At 38.4% G+C, this 10408-nt stretch overlaps 1 long non-coding RNA gene across 1 annotated transcript; it reads right to left on the reverse strand.

The window, feature by feature from the left end:
- Positions 1-3425: 3425 nt before the first annotated feature.
- Positions 3426-10035, reverse strand: LOC125249659. Its single transcript, XR_007180597.1, has 3 exons — positions 10002-10035; positions 9648-9842; positions 3426-4334 (listed from the first exon to the last, which is right to left on the reverse strand). It is a non-coding gene; the product is annotated as an uncharacterized LOC125249659 (long non-coding RNA).
- Between the last annotated feature and the right edge of the window lie 373 nt (positions 10036-10408).

Here is a 10408-nt window from a genome sequence, read left to right on the forward strand (position 1 = left end):
AGATACATCATTCATAGAATATGCATTCTTGGAGAACTCTTAGTGACTTGAGTCAGGGGGAAAGGAAGGAGGGTGTGTGTGTGTGTGTGTTGCATAGATAAGTGAGGAGAGTTTGGGCAAGGCGGTGTAGATCTTCTCTCCAGATGAGTTTTATAGCTTTATTTGCAGGATGCTTGATCTCAGTTTTTGTCTTAGCCGGAAAATTAACTCAAAAACTTGTGTACATGAGCTGAGACCTGACGTGAAATTTGATCATAGTCACCGCTCACCTCCATATTGATAAAAACAACCATATACCCAGTTTTCTGTAGTACGTTTGTTTCATAAATTAGGCCCACTGTCTCGCGTGTTGGCTCTCTTGTCATTTAATAAACCTTCTATTATTATCATCTTCGTCTTCTGTGGATTTAAGTGTTACACCTTGATTTAAGAAAATGTTTCTGAAAAATATATTGCCTTCTCACATAGTAGCCTTATAGTAATGCTGAAGGTGTTGAAGGTTGATATCCTTGGAGGTGAGAAATAGCACCCCTTAAGAATGGATCATCACCTTGATCACAGGTGTAAAGTTAGCAGGGTTGGAAATCAACAGCCTGGGCTGAGGTTTTTGCCTCAGAAATATGAATTGCGTCAGTATTTCTGCAGAGATCGATCACGGACTTGTTGAGCACCAGAGGAGGTGAAAATAAACCAAACCCTATAGCTTCTCTGTCAAGCTAAGAATATACTCATGTATTTTAAAAGATCGTGATCTTTATATTCAGATGTAGTACTATGAGGATAAACATTTCATGATGATGACATCAGTGTTGGTATTTCAGGGCGCTTGACTGTGGTCTTCTGCAGTTCTGAGTGTTTCATCTATAAGCCCCTATGTCATTAAAGCATGTCGGGAAGGGTTGATGAGCCGGCACGGGGGTGCTCTAAAGGGACACTTCAAAAAGTCGACTCGAATGAATCATTAATGCTAAAGGTACCATGAAAACTGCCGTTGCCTTAGCGTGCCTTAATGAATCAACTCCACTGTTTGTTTAGCCAGAATGGATGAGGCTCGGCACGATCCATGCAGCGCTGAAATATAGATTGCGCAGCCTCACAAATCTGCTGGAGCTTTCACCCTTCCTTGAGAGATGAGAAATCATAATGTTTTCTCTGCACTCCAGCACTGACAGAAAAACGAGATCAAACCAGGAATGAGACATGATCAAACTAAGTCTTATAATTGCAGGAGAGGGGTATACAAACATTGCAAAAAGCATCTATCTCTTAATTACACAGGGCATCAGTCCAAAGTCAGTTTTTCATCCTTTCCCACACACAAGTTTCATCAGGCGATTTATAAACATTGTGTATGTATTAAAATTAATTTGACAGTTAACGCAGTGATAGCTTCTGCTGGGAAATCTAGACAGCGAATACATTATTAATGTCTGAAAATTACATTAGCAACATTAGGTTTAAATAGTTTGTGGCGCTTGCTGAGGAAAGCATCACTGTTATTGTTCACAGTGGTGATTTGAATTAACCCTTAAGACAAAATATTAAAATTAGGCACATAACTCAGCCTCACTCTAAAATAAAAATTATACAGGCCTAATTTAAGATTATGTAGTTGAATTGTATATAAAATTTCCATCAACTGGGATTACATTGCTTTGACATAAACTAATAAACTTTAAAGGGCTAGCTTCACCCAAAAAATGAAAATTCTGTCATTAATTACTCACCCTCATGTCGTTTCACACCCGTAAGACCTTCGTTCATCTTCAGAACACAAATTAAGATATTTTTGATGAAATCTGATGGCTCAGTGAGACCTCCATTGACAGCAAGATAATTAACACTTTCAATGCCCAGAAAGCTACTAAAGACGTATTTAAAACAGTTCGGTGGCTGCAGTGGTTCAACCTTAATGTTATGAAGCGACAAGAAAACTTTTTGTGTGCAAAAAATAAATAAATAAATAATGACTTTATTCAACAATATCTAGTAATGGGCGATTTCAAAATACTGCTTCATGAATCCTCGAAGCTTTACGAATCTTTTGTTTTGAATCAGTGGTTCAGCGCGTGTATCAAACTGCCAAAGTCACGTGATTTCAGTAAATGTGGATTCGTTATGTCACAAGGGTTTTGAAATTTCAATGGTTCACCACTGTGGGTCGTGACTTTTGCAGTTTGATATGCACTCTGAACCACTGATTCGAAACAAAAGCTATGTAAATCTTTGAAGCTTCATGAAGCAATGTTTTGAAAATACCCATCACTAGATATTGTTGAATAAAGTCTTTTTTGGCGCGCAAAAAGTATTCTCATCGCTTCATAACATTGACCTTCAGGCCTCACTGAGCCATCTGATTTTATCAAAAATATCTTAATTTGTGTTCCGAAGATGAACAAAGATCTTACAGGTGTGGAATGACATGAGGGTGAGTAATTAATTACTGAATTTTCATTTTTGGGGGAACTAACCCTTTAATATGATGCATTTTTGTCAGTCATACATAAATGAAACAGGATTTCTGCAATTAAAAAATGGCATTGTTTATTAACTATTTGTGTATATTTGATTTCACTTCAATCTTTACTACACCTGACCAACAGGGACTGCAATGAAATTACATTCTAAATACATAGACATTAATATGGAGTTTGTCCCACGTTGCTATAACAGGTTTCACTCTTCTGGGAAGGCTTTCCACAAGATTTTGGGAGTGTTAATGCGGAAATTTTTGCACATTCATCCAGTAGAGCATTTGTGAGGTCAGGCATTGATATTGGACGAGAAGGCTTGGTTCGCAATATCCATTCCAGTTCATCCCAAATGTGGATGGGGTTGAAGTCAGGGATCTGTGCTGGCCAGTCAAGTTCTTCCACACCAAACCGTACTTTGTGCAATAGGACATATTCATGCTGAAATACAGGTTTGGACTTTGGAATGACATCAGTGGTAAGTAAATGAGCAATTGATGACTATCCTTTAAAGACAATAAAATGGGTATAAAATCCCAAATTTACATTGAAATGGAGCAGTAGAGTCCATAATATAATTTATTTAGACTTTGAGTTCTGAACAGGATGATATTTTGGTTGTTATTTATAGATCTTTATGCTTTAACCTAGCGTTTCTGTCATAGCTGAGACATTGGCGTAATAAATTCGTAATTGTATTGTACGCACGCTGTAACCTCAAGAGTCCTTCAATCCACTTACATTTAGCATAACCTGATGTTAAGTGCCTCTCATGTCTACTTTTCTCACTTCAAATATCAATCTTGTGTTTCTCATATCTATAATTTCAATGCTGTTTATGACATGAGCAGTCGAGTGAGACAATAATATTATTATTAAATTTTGGATGCGGCGCAGAGTCAAATGTATTTTCAGAATAAGTAATGCCAACTTTTTTCTCTGCAGGACTAAAGCGAGGAGTTACTGAAAGATTCATAGCAGCCTCGTTCAACAGGCGTTTCCATGGCAACCCAACATTTTCGAGCGGGGAATGAAGGCCGTAATACATCGCTAGACAAGCTCTCGTGTGCTTTGATCTCTTTCTGTCTCTCTCTCCCGCTTTATCCCTCATCTCCAGCCCTGTCATACACAAAGCTGTTTTCTCACGAGCGCGTCGTTGCCTGTGTCCACAGCTTAGAAAACTTTTAAACTTTCACAGGTTAGGATGCATTGTATAAACATTGCTTTAATGTACAGCAAGTGAATAAAACACTGAGGTCAATGCCACGAGGTTACACAAAGAAGTCCTCGGTAAATCTGCAGTATACACTATATAGAAAACAATTCATTCATAATTCATTGTGTGTTTGTCTGTTGTGAAAAACAATAAATCAATATTTCTCACCCCCAGCAGCATGCATATTAAAAATGGTTCATATATTTGGGAAATAAAATGGTTGAATTATTACACATAGCCTCAGGTTTACGAAAGGAGAGCAGTGGATCTGTTTTACGCACTCTCTGACTTCTTTTCATTGTGTATTTAACTTTAGTAAACAAATGATTCACAAAGATAAAGGTGAGCCGTTTAATCCTCGTCTCATCTCTCTCCATCTCTCCCGCACCTAGGCTTGTGTCTCATGCAATTATCCTGTCTCTCTCTCGCCGTGGTCTAGCGGTGGCTGGATTAAGGGATTATGGTGAGCAAAGCACATACTTTGCTGGACTGACCGTGTGGGTGGATGACAAGGCTGGTCAGGTGACTGTACAGCTGGATCCAAACAGATGTAAACTGAGATCTGATTCACAGGTTCCTAAGCAGTGTTCACTTCTCCCTGCACACTCTGCAGGGCACTTCACCTGACATACTTCATTTGTAGTCCCCTGCAACGTCATCAATACACATTAGAAGTTTCGGATATGACATAATAGTTGTGTAAATGTATTTTAAAATGATAATAATATCATACAGTAAGTAGTATGATTGCTAGTGCTGGGTTGGACTCTCTTTTGCCTTCAGAACTGCCTTAATGTAGCCTGGATGCCAGCCGAACTTAGCCCCGCCCACAACATTTTGAGGTCGGGGAGTTTGGTCTGGACTCGATCCGTAGAGGAGTAATTATGCCCGAACAGAAACTGTTCGGACCAATCACATTGTCAGGGCGATTATTGACAGATTATCACCAGAAACGTAATCAGCCACGTCATCAAAGAGCGCTTGGGGAGTTTGATTGACAAGCGATCTAACCAATCAGAACACCGCATCCTCTATTTTGTCCGACAAAGCAGTCAGGAGTTAGAAGATTAACATCGGTGGAGTTAAACTTGAAAAATTGTGCATATTGACGTCTTTCCGCGTTTGAAACAACATTCATTCTCATGTTTATTTGATGCTATAAATGGACTAGTAGGAAGAGATGATCGGTTAACGAGCCTCTTGATCTGAGGCGCTACAGCAATCTGTCACGATCATGGTCACAACACATTAAAGAGCCACAAAACTGGAAAGCTGGGACTTTGTTTAATATCATAAGTAACCTGCTCTGTCTCGTCTGTCGATGTGTTGTCAGTTTCCTCTTTGCTCCGCGATGTATTTTCCACTCTGTGTGGCGTGACAACGCCACGGCTTGTCGGACAAAGCAACAGTAACCAAGGGGGGCGAATCTTTGCGAAAGGTCAATTAGTTTACAACATTGATGGCTGTTGAAGAACTGAGATGTGTAGATTCCGCCATCGCGTCCGTTATAAGATATCGACAGCGCATTAATTTTAAAAGAGGAACAGAGGACCGCGATCAAGGCATTTGTCGATGGGAAAGATGTCTTTGCCGTCCTTCCTACGGGATTCGGCAAAAGTTTGATTTATCAGCTGGCCCCGATGGTCGCTAAGAAGAGTTCTGTTGACAACTATGCGTCGCTCATCATACGTCACTTACTCTGTAGCTCTGATTGGTTGTAGGTCTATCCAATTGAGGTCTTTCCTGGATCGGTTGAAATACGCCCCCATAATCAAAGCCCAATGGAGCAGTATCAGACTCATATTCGAACTAGAATTGAGTATGACCACGTCAGGCTAGCCTTAATGGGTTAGTTCACCCAAAAATGAAAATAATGTCATTAATTACTCACCCTCATGTCATTCCACACCCGTAAAGGCCGGAACACACCAAGCCGACGCACTAGTGGCGACGAAAGCAGACTGTGGGGTTGGCTCACGTCGGCAGCGTCTGTGTCCAAAGTTGGCCTGACACACCAATCTGACGCTCGACAGCCAACGGCCAAGTAGCACGTCAGTTCCGCGCCTGCGTGAGATGAAATGCCTTTCCGAACCAGCAGGTGGCAGTAGCTGAACAGCCAATCATAATGATCAGATGGCCGACGGACCAACAAGCTCCGATTCAACATTTAGAATCAGCCGAAGAAAAGCCGACGAGGACAAACTTCAGCCGACCGTCGGCTTGGTGTGTCCCTGCCTTAAGACCTTCATTCATCTTCAGAACACAAATTAAGATATTTTAGTTGAAATCCAATGGCTCAGTGAGACCTGCATGGGGAGCAATGACATTTCCTCTCTCAAGATCCATTAATGTACTAAAAACATATTTAAATCAGGTCACGTGAGTACAGTGGTTCAATATCAATATTATAAAGCGACGAGGATATTTTTGGTGCACCAAAAAAACAAAATAATGACTTATTTAGAGATGGCCGATTTCAAAACAGGAAGCTTCGGAGTGTTACAAATCTTTTGTGTCGAATCATGATTCGGATTGCGTGTCAAACCACAAAACTGCTGAAATCACGTGACTTTGGCGCTCCGAACCGCTGATTCGACACAAAAGATTCATTTGTGCTCCGAAGTTTCCTGAAGCAGTGTTTTGAAATCGGCCATCACTATATAAGTTGTTATTTTGTTTTGTTTTTTGGTGCACAAAAAATATTCCTGTCACTTTATAATAATTAATATTGAACCACTGTTCTCACATGAACTGATTTAAATATGTTTTTAGTACATTAATGGATCTTGAGAGAGGAAATGTCATTGCTGGCTATGCAGGTCTCACGGCCATTGGATTTCAACAAAAATATCTTAATTTGTGTTCTGAAGATGAACGAAGGTCTTATGGGTGTGGAACGGCATGAGGGTGAGTAATAAATGACAGAATTTTCATTTTTGGGTGAACTGACCCTTTAATTCTTCATGGTATAGATTCAACAAGGTGTTGGAAACATTCCGCAGAGACTTTGGTCCATATTGTCATGATAGCATCCATGACGTGAATCTCCCATTCCACACATCCCAAAGGTGCTCTATTGGATTGCGATCTGGTGACTGTGGAGGTCATTTGAGTATAGTGAAGTCATTGTCATGTTCAAGAAACCAGTTTGAGATGATCTGAGCATGTTTCCTGCTGGAAGAAGCCTTCAGAAGATGAGTACACTGTGGCCATAAAAGGATGGATATGGTCAGCAACAATACTCACGTGTTTAAATGCTCAGTTGGTACTAAAGTGTGCCAAGAAAACATCCCCCACACCATTACACCACCAGCCTGAACCATTGATAGGATGGACCGAAGGCAGGATGGATCCATGCTTTCATGTTTTTTATGCCAAATTCTGATGCTACCAGATCTAAACGTTGCAGCAGAAATCAGAAGTCATAAAACCAGGCAACATTTTTCCAATCTTCTATTGTCCAATTTTGGTGAACCTTTGCAAACTGTGTCCTCAGTTTCCTGTTCTTAGCTGACAGGAGTCCATCTACTTTAAGATTCCATGTGTTGTGCATTCAGAGATGCTCTTCTACTACCCATAATTTATTCCTAAAATCTGAGGGGAAAGATTGTGAATAACATTGATGTAGAAGCACCTAACCCTGGTTGCAAGCCTAAACTTGACATAAATGGTAAACTTGTCCCTCAAATATGATTGGTTGATTGGAATGTTGTTCCAGGATCAACAAAGATGCTGATCCAGGAACATGTCGTACTTGGTGAAATCAAATTCACTGGAACGACATGAGGGTGAGTAATTAGTGACAGAATTTTCATTTTTGGGTACCCTTTAAATCACCTTTCTTCCCCGTTCTGATGCTCAGTTTGAACTTCAGCTGATTGAACATGTCTACATGCCTAAATGCATTGCTGTATTGTGATTGGCTGATTAGATATTTGCATTAATGAGCAGAGGCGAGTTTTTCATAAGGTAAATATGGATCTAGGATGTAATGCTCCAGAATGACAAAAAAGAACCAATAAAGTAGTCCAAATAACACATAAGCTTTCTGAATTGAGTTTTGTAATTAATCAGTGTTATTTCCACACACACACACACACACACACACACACACACACACACGATTTCTCACAGCTTCAAAAAAATCAATGAACAAGTGGATGGACTTATTTTCTATTCATTTAGAATGAATCTTTCCTGAATCTTTCCTTTTTTTGAGTCTGGAGAACAAGTTAGGTTAGGAGAACAGCTGACCAACCTGCTGAACACCAGTTAGGTCGTGAAAGACCGGCTAAAGCTTTTTAAACTAGCTGTGAAAAGCATACCGTTCTATTGATTTTCTGATGATTCATTTATTTATTTATGTTTTGCATGGCTAGAGGGAATATGAGGATGTGCTTCTTCACAACATGTGAACACAGCATAAAAGCACAGCAGAAGCTGTGAGAGAAGAAACTATCCACAATGGACTCAGATTAAATTAGCAAATGTAATAATGTTTGTAAATGCTGCTCCACACAGCATACATACTGTAGGGTTGAGGGTGATTACATTATACACAGCATTTTCACTAGAGTAAATGCAATACTGTTCAAAAATCCACTGACGTTCTTCCAGTCACAAAGAACTGAGTGTGCCTGACTGGAATTCATGATCTGAACAAAATGAACTAAAATAGATCTGACCTCTAAATCATGTAAAATTAATACATAGCAAGGTCCCTTGTAATTATTATTTTTGGCATAAATAACCATGGCCAAGTTCGAGTCGCATACAGCCGCATTGCTATGAAAGGACAGCATCAAGGACTTCCTTTCACAACCGTCAGTGTGTTAGTAAAGTTACTATGTCAACGGCACTCACTCATAACAGAGATGGAAATTGGGAAATGGAAAATAATGTTGGAAAACGTTTATATTTATCTATCCTCTGAGAAAGTTACAGGTAAAAAAAGAAGAAGAAGAATAAAAGACTGGCCTGCCCCCTGGTGTATGAAAATAATAAAGCAAGCTCAAAATAATGCAATAAATGTGTTTAGGAACTTTTGGTCCTAAATGCAACATTTGGAACTACATTTAAATAAGGAGATGAAATGTAATTAAGAATAGGATCTAAACATAATAATTTTTGGAATAAATAAAGGGTCTAAGGGTCAAAAAAGAAAGAAAAAGCTTTAGTCCGCTTTGTTAGATGTAAACATGTTTATTGACTACCAATAATTTTGAAGTTATACATCCATTTGTACAAAACAGTACACTTCAAAACTCTGGAGTCATTTCTTAAAGAAATGTATTATTTTATTTAGCAAGGATGTATTAAATTAGTCAAAAGTCAACAGTAACAATTCTGTAAAAAAATCTATTTCAAGTAAATGCTGTTCTTTTGAACTTTCTTTTCATCAAATAGAAAACATTTATTTTAAATTGCAATATTCCAGAATATTGTACTGTATTTTCACAATACTGATTTGTGATCAAATAAATGCATTAGAGCCTTCTTTCAAAAAAAAACAAAACACGTTTTAATAGCTAATAATCAAAATTATTTATGATGCATGTCATGAGCAATCAGTCTATTATGGTGAGATTATAAGGAGCGAGTATGATTTTGATAAAAAGACGATTTGTGTTTATATTCCTTATTCTATTTTTTTTCTTTTTTCCCTCTGTTCTATTTTTTAATTGTCCTTGCTGGCCAATAAACTGTGCACAAACTTTGGCTCTAGTGTGGAGCGACTGTTATGATTTAAAAAAAAAGAAGAAAAAGTATTTTATTTTAACCCTTAACCCATACGATGATAATCATATCACATTCTTGTCTTATGCAGATCTATATTAGTAACTGTTCAGAGCTGTAGGTGTTACTCCCCATGCAGGGAGGTACAAATCTTAATCAGGTCCTGGATGCATGCGAGGATGTTTATGTTCTTAACATCAGCTGTTATGGGTGAATACTCGCACCTGACCAGATTTGCGGGTGGTATCCTCTTGAGAAATGTGTCAGCAATCCCAGGAGGATGCTGAAAACAGATGGACAGTCCTTACTGCAGGTAACTGGAACATCTTCCCACTGGCTTTACCATACAAGGAAATGTGGTTGTTTAGGTCTTCAGCATCTGTTTCCAAGTGGCCCCAAACAGGTGAATTAGAGGGTAACTGAGAAAAATAATGTGAAACAAAGTGAAACATGTAAATCTGTCACTTTTTTTCTATCACCAGTTTTTCTTTTCAGTTGTCCCCCTTTATTTTGGTTTCAATTTAGTCCTTAAAGGGATAGCTCACCCAAAATTGAAAATTCTGTTATCATATACTCACCCTCAAGTTGTTCCAAATGATTTTTTTTTCTTCTGTTGAACACACACAAAAAAAGATATTTTGAAGAATGCTGGTAACCAAACAGTTGACGATATCCATTGAATTCCATAGTATGGAAATAAAAACATTATGGCAGAAGAAAGAAACTCATTGTTGTGAGTAAATGATGACAGATATTGACACATACTTAACCATCAAAATACTTAAAACATAAGAAAATGACTTGCTTTAAAATAGAAACATCTGTTAATATTAGTCATAAACATGTTCAATGTCTGATTTTGAACGTCACATTTGTCCATGCAGACCACCATTTTAAGTTGCTAAATTATGGCGTTAAAAACTTTTTCAATTCCCAAAACAACACAAATAATATATTTCCAACAGTGACTAGAAATGAACACGAA

The sequence above is a fragment of the Megalobrama amblycephala genome, linkage group LG1, assembly GCF_018812025.1.
Source record: "Megalobrama amblycephala isolate DHTTF-2021 linkage group LG1, ASM1881202v1, whole genome shotgun sequence".
In the NCBI taxonomy this organism is placed as follows: Eukaryota; Metazoa; Chordata; class Actinopteri; order Cypriniformes; family Xenocyprididae; genus Megalobrama; species Megalobrama amblycephala.